At 31.6% G+C, this 10,939-nt stretch overlaps 1 long non-coding RNA gene across 1 annotated transcript; it reads right to left on the reverse strand.

Moving 5' to 3' along the window:
- Positions 1-692: 692 nt before the first annotated feature.
- Positions 693-10,875, reverse strand: LOC134697588 (uncharacterized). Its single transcript, XR_010103118.1, has 5 exons — positions 10,729-10,875; positions 8,095-8,136; positions 6,419-6,460; positions 2,865-2,948; positions 693-1,328 (listed from the first exon to the last, which is right to left on the reverse strand). It is a non-coding gene; the product is annotated as an uncharacterized LOC134697588 (long non-coding RNA).
- Positions 10,876-10,939: the final 64 nt, after the last annotated feature.

Below are 10,939 nucleotides of genomic sequence, written 5' to 3' on the forward strand. Positions count from 1 at the left end.
GGACGGATGATAACATAATTAAATATACAAAAAACAAATACTTCTAGTGGCATAAGCTGCCAAATCCATGTTCACTCTTTAAACTCACCATCTTACATTTTATCTATAACATACTTATACGTTTATCTGAATTGCAAAAGTTTGAAAGAAACAATTTACAAAGCATGGACTCGTTATAATGTATCAGCATGTCTTACGTATTTTAAAATAAACGCCCTTTAATTATTCGAAATAATCGCACACAAATTCTAAAAATCATTTAATCTGATGTAAACATTTATATAGATAAAATTCACAAGCAACAACGGCTGTTTAATAATGACATCACGTCGCAAATTAGAACGAAATGTAAATCTTAGAAATAAAAGAATCCTAATTTCCAGTCGTCATGCACATCTATATAGAATGTCCTTATTATCTACAAAGTTTCATGAAATTTTGTTGTGCAGTTTCAGGTGAGTTTTGATTATCAGAACAGGACGCGGACGGATAGAAGGACATGCAGATGGACGGATGAAAAATGTACGTGTAATATAAAAAAGAAGCATTTAATGAAATATACGAAACATTGTAGAAGCTTTTTTTTTACACGACTACAATTTCGCATATTTCTCTACGATCTAAAACCTAAAAGTTTATATACTATCACACACAATTACGTTACACATATTTCTCTACTATCTTAAGCATATACTTTTGTGTTATATCACACACAATAAGATTAAATAAATTTCTGAGCAATCTAAAGCCTATACGTTTACCGTACTATCATACACAATAAGATTAAACATATTTATGTGCAATGTAAAGCCTGTACGTTTAGGTACTATCATACACAATAAAATTAAACATAATTATATGAATCTGAAGCCTATACATTTAGGTACACACAATTAGATTATACATATTTTACAGCTGTAATGTCACTTTCTGTTACCAATGTAGATAGTTTCATATTCCATCTAAAAGTATTTTACTGTATTAACCAGTACTTATAAAATGCTTGACCAATATTATTATTTTCCAATAATTCAAACTATATATACATGATATAATAAGTCAAACTTATCCTTTTCACCGGTCATTATATCATGCTCATGAGCACGTGACAACATCAAGGTATCAAGTTCTCTACGTCCTCACCTTATCGAGGGACATAATACCTTAGTTTGTCTATTTTATCTTATAAATCAAAATTTGTTGTCACGCATCTGTTCTTCACGAAGACGTTTGTTCCTCTTTTTTTCCTACGCCAATGTCTTCTGCGTTTTTCTTCTTCCTCGTATGTGCAAGTTGATTCAGAATATGTGTGGTCTATTCTTTGCTCACTGTAATAAGTTAACACAAAATGAGTTTTATATAATAGAGAAGATGTGTTATAATTAAAAATGAGACAACTATCCGCAAGAGCCCAAAAAACAACGTAAGGTTACCGTACGGCCTTCAACAATGAGCATAGTCAACTATAAAAGGCCCCGAAATGACACATGCAGAACAATTTAATCGAGAAAACTAACGCCTAATTCATGTTCTAAAATGAATGAATATCAAATATGTAACACATCAACAGACGACAACAACTGCATTACAAGTTCCAAACTTGGGACAGGCACATGCATATAGAATTTGGTGGGGTAAAACATGTTAGCGGGATACCAACCCTCCTCTAACCTGGGACAGTGGTGTAACATTACAACATAAACACAACTGTACAATTCAATTGAAGAAGGCTTAACTCATCAGATGGATACAAATAGGCATATCCTCCAAAAAATCTAAATTAAACGTTTTCCTTGTCCTTCTTGTCGCTTGTCTATATGGGTATTGTGAATTTCTTCTAAGGAAGAGCAAAGAAACATCAAAGTGGCATATAGACAAAGCATATAAGCAATAATGAAAGACAAGACTGCATTTTTTTTTATCATAGAACAATAACACAATGGTGGGATGTATAAGTACAGACCAACGTCATATGAATCAAGGTAACCCATCAAGTCATATAGACGAAGCACATTAGCAAAAATGAAAATTAAAAGTACAAAAAATAATTAAAAAAATAAATAACACAATGACGGGATGTGTAAGAATAGCGTGAAATGAATTTCACCAAAATAACAGATTAAACAGTAAAAATAATATTAATAAAGACAAAAGAATACTATAACACGTTATTAAGATTATACGAAACGTCAGTACGCGTAATCTATACTTCAATACCATCGTGTATTATTTGTGAAGGAATATTTATCAACAAGGTCTTGAAACCTTCCGATGAACTTCTTTAGAAAGAGGACCAAACGTTTCTTTAATTTCTTGTTCTGGAGATTATATTAATGACACCCAATGAGAAAGGTGTGGATTGTTAATGAAATAACATCATTACTATATCTGAGAGTGAAATTAAATAATCTGGTCACTTTGATCTCCTTTTTTTGAAAAGTGTCTGAAGGAACTGGGATGCATATTTTTCACAGTATATTTGAAGACCCTCTTTCACTTACCATGGCGTTGTTAGTGTATGTTCATCTATAAGTTCGACTGTCGCTCTGGTTTCTTGCGTCCCTCTGTCACTGCGGACAAAATTTAAGTCAGTCTAACAGACAGTTCTTTAGTGGAAAATGCAGATGAAACGGCAATGTGCCGTTGTTTGTATGGAATTTAATGAAGCTTAGGTATCCAATAGAAACAAAGTAGTCCTCAAATGTTTCTTGAATGAGGAATTTTGTAGTACAAAACTACAAGTATTGAACAGTAATCAATCTGCAGTAATTTCTTAAATGTTTTAGATATTGCCTTTTTTAACTCTTCGTTGTCCTACTTCTTACAAACAAACTTAGAAATACGAAAGTAAAAGTTTTACTTACTATTGTTTAACATCTTGAGACTGAAGAACTTGTGACTGGTTAATCTCAAAGTCATATGACGTGTCATCATGGTCAAAGTGTCGACTAGAATTAAACAAAACGGAAACGAAATAATACATTTACCGAAGGTTTGAAGAATGCAGAATTTGAAGTTCTGGCTACGAAACTTTGCTTACTAAAGATCTCTGTCTTTTTGTATTGCGATTCTATCGGGGCTTTTTTACAATCGTAAGTTTTAACAAAAATGTTCTATATTGTGTTTTGTATTCTGCTGTCTTTTCGTCATATTTCGTTTTTGCCATGAAATTGTCATCTTGTTTTCTACGTATGAGTATGCAGTATATTTAAGGAATAACTGTACTGTAGTTCAAGAGTTGCCACCGTCAATTGGCGATTTGACGGTCGCAAATGTACATTTGTAGTTTTACTGGCGACGCGTACCGTTATTCCGAATCTTATGTATACACACAAAAATATTACGTTAGAGCTATAAATTTAAAATTTCATGAATGAGTTTGGCGCAAAGACGTCGTGCCAAAACGTGACGTCATTCAAATGAAAATTCACAAACTGAAGCTGATAACGTTACCTGTACGATTCAAATTTGAATAAATTCACAAAAAACGGCGATTCTAAAGTTTATCTTCACTGATTATGGACTTATTTATTTGCTTGACACTAATTTTATAATTTTTTGTTGAATATTTAAAATTCGAAGTTAATCTTATAGTCTTTTCTGTGTGTGTTGCATTGTATTTTTTTTTACACTTCAGTGTTTCGTTGTTTTCCTCTTATAATTGATATGTTTACCTCAGCTTAAGTTTGTCACCCGGTATACTACTGTTGCCTTTATTAAACCTATACCAACTAAATCAACGAAATCGGTATTCATCAAAAGAATTAAATCCACAGTTGTCTTCAAGCTAAGTAATGTATTGTTCATGCTTAGGGTAATTTAAGATAAAATCAAGAGGATTCAATTTTGGTTTTGTTAAATAAAGGCAGCAGTTGTATACTGCTATTCGAAAATGATGTTAGAACTGTTAAAATAAATTAAGTTTGCGAACATGCAAAATATTTTCTTTTTCAGCTGGACCAAATCACTACTTTCCTTTAAAATTCTGGACCCAAATTTTTTTACAGTGTAATTTCACCCCCCCCCCCCCATACTTGCAATTTGAGGCATAAAACATGGAGAAATAAATTTGGAAGGGGTATAAAAAACATTGGTTAGTAACCCACTGTCAACACTAGGGACTAACAACGAAAATCAAGGGACGACAATTGTGGTCTCGGACCTAATAGGATCGAAAGAGCTGAATAATCTTAATAAAACTTGTTATGACCAAGGCTAAATAAATTATAACACTGCTTACAAAGTTTCATAACAATAGGATATATGTTATAGACAGTATGTTACATTCTATACTCAACTTTGCGTGTTAAATTTTGACGTTAAAATTGAAAAATTTCAACTATCAACATTTGGGGCTTAAAAATTAAAATGTTGAAAAAAAAACTTTTTAGATACCTAAATATATCAATTATCATGCACTAAAAGCAATAGAGTACTCATTTGATTTATCAGACTTAGCATAATTATTAAAAAGTCAAATTTATATGAGCCTGCGCCTAAAAATTGAGGTTTTTCAATGAGGGGGGCCTTACATGAAGATGTGATATTTTCCAGCAATTTTTAATTTGTGAAGCTTTTTGGTTATAAATTTTCATATGTATTGAATGTACTTTAAATGGAAAGAAAAGTTACAAATAACATATCATATTAGTTTAAAAGGGTCTGAGGCCAAGTAAGACTGGAAATAATTTAGGGTAAATTTAGGTCGTGCCACATATTTACATTAAATAATGCATATTGAGGCTATAAGAAATAAAAAGTTGTGTCTTTTTTATCATGTCTATACTCATATGACATGATACAACAAATCTGAGCACAAAAAGACTCTTGCATTTAACTTTTATTGCAGACAGTATGGTCTGATACAAAGATTTTTGACATTTTTGTGTAAAACTTGCATGCAATTTTAGTCTCAACAGGCTTATATTTGAACCACTTGCTATCCTACAGAAGAAAAGAAAGATAGTATGTGAAATGAAACAGGTACAAGGGACATTGTAAAGTGCTTTTTATACAAATTTAGTGAGGTCTTTACTTCAACTTTTATATACCAAGCTCCCCACTTTTGACTTCATCCAAACAGGGCGTTTAGACAAGGGTCATTTATACAGCACATTTTGCACATATTGTCTGAGATAATCTTCTTTTCTGTAGATTCAGAGTTCATAAATAAGTCATAGAACTGGATAAAAGCATAGAAACATAAATATTGACACATGAAAACTTGTCAGATAGAAAGTCAGGATGCCATTTATGCATCAACATTGAAAAAGCTACAAATGCCTATTTTGACCATAAAATGTCAAAATTGGTCATTTTTGCACAAATTCTATAAAATAAAAGTTTAAACCCTTTAGTTTCATGCTATTTGACAAATTGGCACCATCAAATCATTTAGGGAAGTTGCCAAAGTACAGATTCTATATTTACTGATTTCATCTCTTGGGTCCGAGACCACAATTATTTCGTAGTGCATTTCTTTTAGAAAATAAACGAAAATTAAAAAAATCCCACCTGCGCTTTCTCAATTAAATTTTTACAGTGTGTTGTACTACTTTTGGGACAAATTATATCAAAATAATAGAAAACTTTATCGGCTCTAACTCAAAATATGGACAATTTTATGTTTAGGACATCTCGATATTTTTGACAGCTTCAGAAGTGCTAAGTTTTAACCTTTTTCAGCTGGACCAAATCACTACTTTCCTTTAAAATTCTGGACCCAAATTTGTTTACATTGTAATTTCACCCCCCCCCCCTAACTTGCAATTTGAGGCATAAAACATGGAGAAATAAATTTGGAAGGGGTATAAAAAACATTGGCAAGTAACCCACTGTCAACATTAAGGACTACATTCGTAAGGGACCACAATTGTGGTCTCGGACCAGAGGTGGTTATTTATTTATGTAGTTTGACTTTGTTTCATCGAATAAAGGAAAAGATAGAATACCGCTGTCTTATAGTCATACATCGATTAAGTCAAAACAAATCCTGGTCACAAACCAACACAAACCAACACCAAGGGAAACACATCAACTATAACATGTAAAAGGGGAAAAGAACGAAACAACAGAAACCATGAACTGCTACAAAAACAAACGCCAACGAAAAAGAGAATTACATAAATAGAATACAGCTGTCTAATAGTCATACATCGATTATGCGAAAACAAATTCTCTTCACAAACAAATACAAAGGGAAACAAATCAACTATAACATGTATAAGAGCATGACGAGGAAAAGAAACCGAACAACAAAAACACTGAATTGCTACAAAAACAAACGATAAGAAACACAGAAACAAATTGACATATACCCTGTAACTCTCTCTCATATTCATAAACTAATTCATTATCAAATATAAGACAAACGTTTCAGCAGCTTATTGTAAGACTCTCAACAACCAATATAACTTACCTGTACGAGTTCTTTGGACGAGTCTCACTAACTGATCGTTTTCTGAAAAAACGAAACAAATTCAAAAACGGTACACCTTCGTTGGTAACAATTACATGCTTCATTTATTAAGTAAAGTAAACCATATTAGCAGATCTATAGAAATATAAACAGTATCGTGAAATCATATTCAAAGTTTAAATAAAGGCAACAGTAGTATACTGCTGTTTAAAACTCATAAATCCATGGACAAAAAACAAAATCGGGGCAACAAACCAAAACCGAGGGAAACGCATTAAATATAAGAGGAGAACAACGACACAACACCGAAACGCAACAGCACACAGAAACGGACCAAGCAACAGACAAAACACCACGGGAATAACAAATATAACATCAAAACCAAATACATAAATATGGGATAGACAAGTACCGTGCCACGTCTTATCTCAAAAATAAGAGAAAACAGAAACGACTCAACGTTAAAATGCAACACACACACAGAAACGAACAATATTATAACAATGACCATCTTCCTGACTTGGTACAGGACACTTTTAAAGGGGAATAAAAGTGGTGGGTTGAACCTGGTTTTAAGGCATGCCAAACCTCGCACTTTAATGGCACAGTTAAATATAACATTGAAATGAAAACAAAATATTACAAGACTACAATATAAATAAAAAGCAGAACATATTAGACAAAGAAAAGCATGATTAATAGATAACAAAAAGCATCAGGTTTAAAATTCAATACGCCAAAAACGCGTCTAGTCCACACGAGACTCACCAGTGACGAAAAAAATACAAAATTGTTCAGCACTGAAGATCAAACGTTGAAAAGGTTTTGCCAAATACGGCATTGTTTGTATGCCCAGGATAAGAACATTCATATTATATAAAACAATTCACACTATTGCAAACAGTAAATTTTAACAAATGAATATGAAACTGAAGTAAAAACTAATTACAGAAAACTAAACCCGAATACATAACGCCCAGATATACAAGATCGAAAGTGAAAAAAGTACAAAGTTGTACAGCACTGAAGATCAAAAGTTGAAAAGGTTTTGCTAAATACGGCATTGTAATATGCCCGGGATAAGAACACTATTATATAGAACGATTCATGCTATTGCAAACAGTAAATTTTAACAAATGAATGTGAAAGATATATTCATAATGAAACTAAAGTATTAACTTATTACAGAAAACTAAACCCGAATACATGATGCCAAGTTCAATACAGCATAGACACACCAGTATCAGTCCAGGCGTTAACGTTAAGTTTGATTTTTTTTTATAGCCCGTAAACCTTTCAAACATATTACTATACATAATCAATTTAACCGAAAATTGTAATCTTTTTAAAAAAATTGTCTTTATAAAAAAAAAAACATTTATCAGTTATCATTAAAAACAGTTCGTTATAAATATAGGCAACAGTAGTATACCGGTGTTCAAAAGTCATGAATCGATTTTGAGAATACAAATATGGGTCACCAACAATAAACGAGAGTAAAACATCAACTATAAACTATAAAACAGAAACACTGAACTGCTACACAATCAAACGTCCAACATACATGGAAATGAATTGACATATACCCTGTAACTCTATCTTACATTCAATATATATACTAATAACTGATAACTGATTAATATTAAATATAAAAAGTCTTTTAACAGCCAACTAACCTGTACACATACTTTGTATGGGTCTCACTACCTGATGGTTTTCTGAAGAAAAGAAAAAAACAAATGGAAGAACGGTACACATTTGGTGGTAATCAGTATCAGTATCATTATAAATACTGAAATAAAGTAAGAGGTAAAATCACCAAAATACTGAACTCACTGGAAAATCTAATAGGAAAGTCCATAATCAAATGGCAAAATCAAATGACAAAACACATCAAAAACTAATGGACAAGAACTGTAATATTCCTGACTTGGTACAGGCATTTTCAAATGTAGAAAATGGTGGATTGAACCTGGTTTTATAGCGGTAACCTCTCACTTGTACGACAGTTGCATCAAATTTTGTTATATTGATAATGATGCATAAACAAAACAAAAAGACACAATAGGGAAAAAATGTCGTAAATAATGGTAAAACGTCTAATTCGGTAGGTCACATTCGTGAAAAGGGAACGGGATTGTAGATATGACATACGGAACATATCCGATATCATCTATATAACAGATATTCCATAACGGTCAACCAACTCGTGAATGCGTCCGTAAAATTAACGAAGTGATGATTTCAGCCTCCAAATGTTTCACTTTTGGGCAGCTGAAATCATGTCTTTTGTCGTAAAGTTTTGTTTTCAACCGACACTCATTTAAAACATTTTAAATTAAATAATTAAGATGAAATAAGGAGATGTAGCAGATCTATAGAAACCTGAATAGTAACGTGAAATCAAATTCCAAATTTTACTTTAATTTTGTTTTTATAGCCTGTAAACCTATTAATTATATTATTATACATAATCAATTAAATCGTGAGGTGTAATCATTTTAAATAAAGTCATTTTAGATACAGGATTTAAATTTTATATTTACGCCCGACGCGCGTTTCGTCTACTGAAGACTCATCAGTGACACTCGAATCAAAAAAAATATTTTAAGGCCAAATAAAGCATGAAATTGAAGAGCATCGAGGACAAACCATTCCTAAACATTTGCGAAATACAGCTAAGGAAATCTATTCTTGAGGTAGAAAGCCTATGTATTTCAACAATTCAAAGTTTTTTAAACGGTTAATTTATATTATAAACATATCAATGATAACTCTTGTCAACACAGGGCTCGTGATACCCTCGGGGAAATAAATCTCCACCAGCAGTGGCATCAACCAAGTGGTTGTAAATAACCTTATCATATATTTAAAAGTATTGTCTTTATGAAAAAGTAAATTTTTCAGTTATCATTAAAAACAGTTCGTTATAAATATAGGCAACAGTAATATACCGGTGTTCAAAAGTCATGAATTGATTTAGATAATACAAATATGGGTTGCAATCAAAAACCCAAAGAAATAAATCAACTATAAGAGGAAACTACGGAACAACAGAAACACTGAACTGCTACAAAATCAAACGCCAACATGCATAGAAACAAACTGACATATAACCTGTAACTCTCTCTTATATTCAATATATATTTCAGTAACTAATTAATATTAAATATAAAAAGTATTTCAACAGTCAACAAAACTAACCTGTACGAATTCTTTGTACGGGTCTCACTAACTGATGGTTTTCTGAAAAAAGCACAAAATGGAAGAACGGTACACATTTGGTGATAATAATTACTTGTTTCATTATTAGTACTGAAGCTGAAGTAAATCATTTCTAAGTCAATAATACCGATTAAATAAGGAGGAGTAGCATATCTATAGAAACCTGAATAGTAACGTGAAATCAAACTCCAAGTTTTACTTTAATTTTGTTCATATCGTCCGTAAACCTATTAAACATGTAACTAAACATAATCAATTTAAATGTGATGTGTAATCTTTTAAAAAAGATTGTCTTTATCAGAAAAATACATTTATTTAGAGTAATTTATTTTCATAATATGTATAATAATCCTATGGTTTTGTTTAAAGTTCTAAAAAGGATAAACACCACGACCAATATAAAAATATTTAGATAAGTGTACATTTTTTATACAGTTCTGAGAACCAAATTCTGAATATATAGGAATACATATGTGCCAACATTCTGTTTATACTGTATTTTGTCATTGCAAAATATAATGACTTTTGTCGTTTTTACAAATAAATCTCATATTGATGTATATTTCTTGCAATTTTAGCCTGGAATATACATGATTTATTCTTTGGTTATAATTTACTCTGAGTGTTTCCGTGTGGACATATTGTTTTATATCGTGCTCTTACTTCACATTCATGTGTTAGGGGTGTTTTGAATCATCCAAAAATGTTAAACCCAGCCGAACAACATACTTAATATGCTTCCCAAAATCATATGATTCAGTGGTTGTCATTGGTTTGTACCTGTCCTATGTAATTTTCACTTTAAAATTGATTTATATTTTGTCTTGTAATGGTTGCCGTCCATAGCTTTGTTTCGGTACTTTCCTCTTCATTTTGTCAATGGGAGATAATTGTATCATTGTCTTATACACTAATTTCATAAAAGACTTCCCGATATAAATTTTCCTTTAATCTAACTATTTTTTTTTTATTTCTTTTTCATGAAATAAATATCCATCTAAAAATATTCCATTATTCAAAAGCACAAAATGTTCAAATGTTAATTTGAACTACATTTATTTGTAACAGGGTGTTATTTTACTTACGTATCATGCTTAAATGTTGGTATTTCTAATTTACGGAGTGAGATAACCGATTCATCAGGTTCTTCATAGTACACAGGTATTTCTACTCTCTTAGGTGCTGGTTGTGGACTAATTCTTTCTTTCTTACCACCACACAAGGAAGAACATGTATCTGGAATTGTTATTATTGATTGATGAACGTTGGTAAGCTTTCAATGTTAATGATCAAAAC

This window comes from Mytilus trossulus, chromosome 1 (genome assembly GCF_036588685.1).
Source record: "Mytilus trossulus isolate FHL-02 chromosome 1, PNRI_Mtr1.1.1.hap1, whole genome shotgun sequence".
In the NCBI taxonomy this organism is placed as follows: domain Eukaryota; kingdom Metazoa; phylum Mollusca; class Bivalvia; order Mytilida; family Mytilidae; genus Mytilus; species Mytilus trossulus.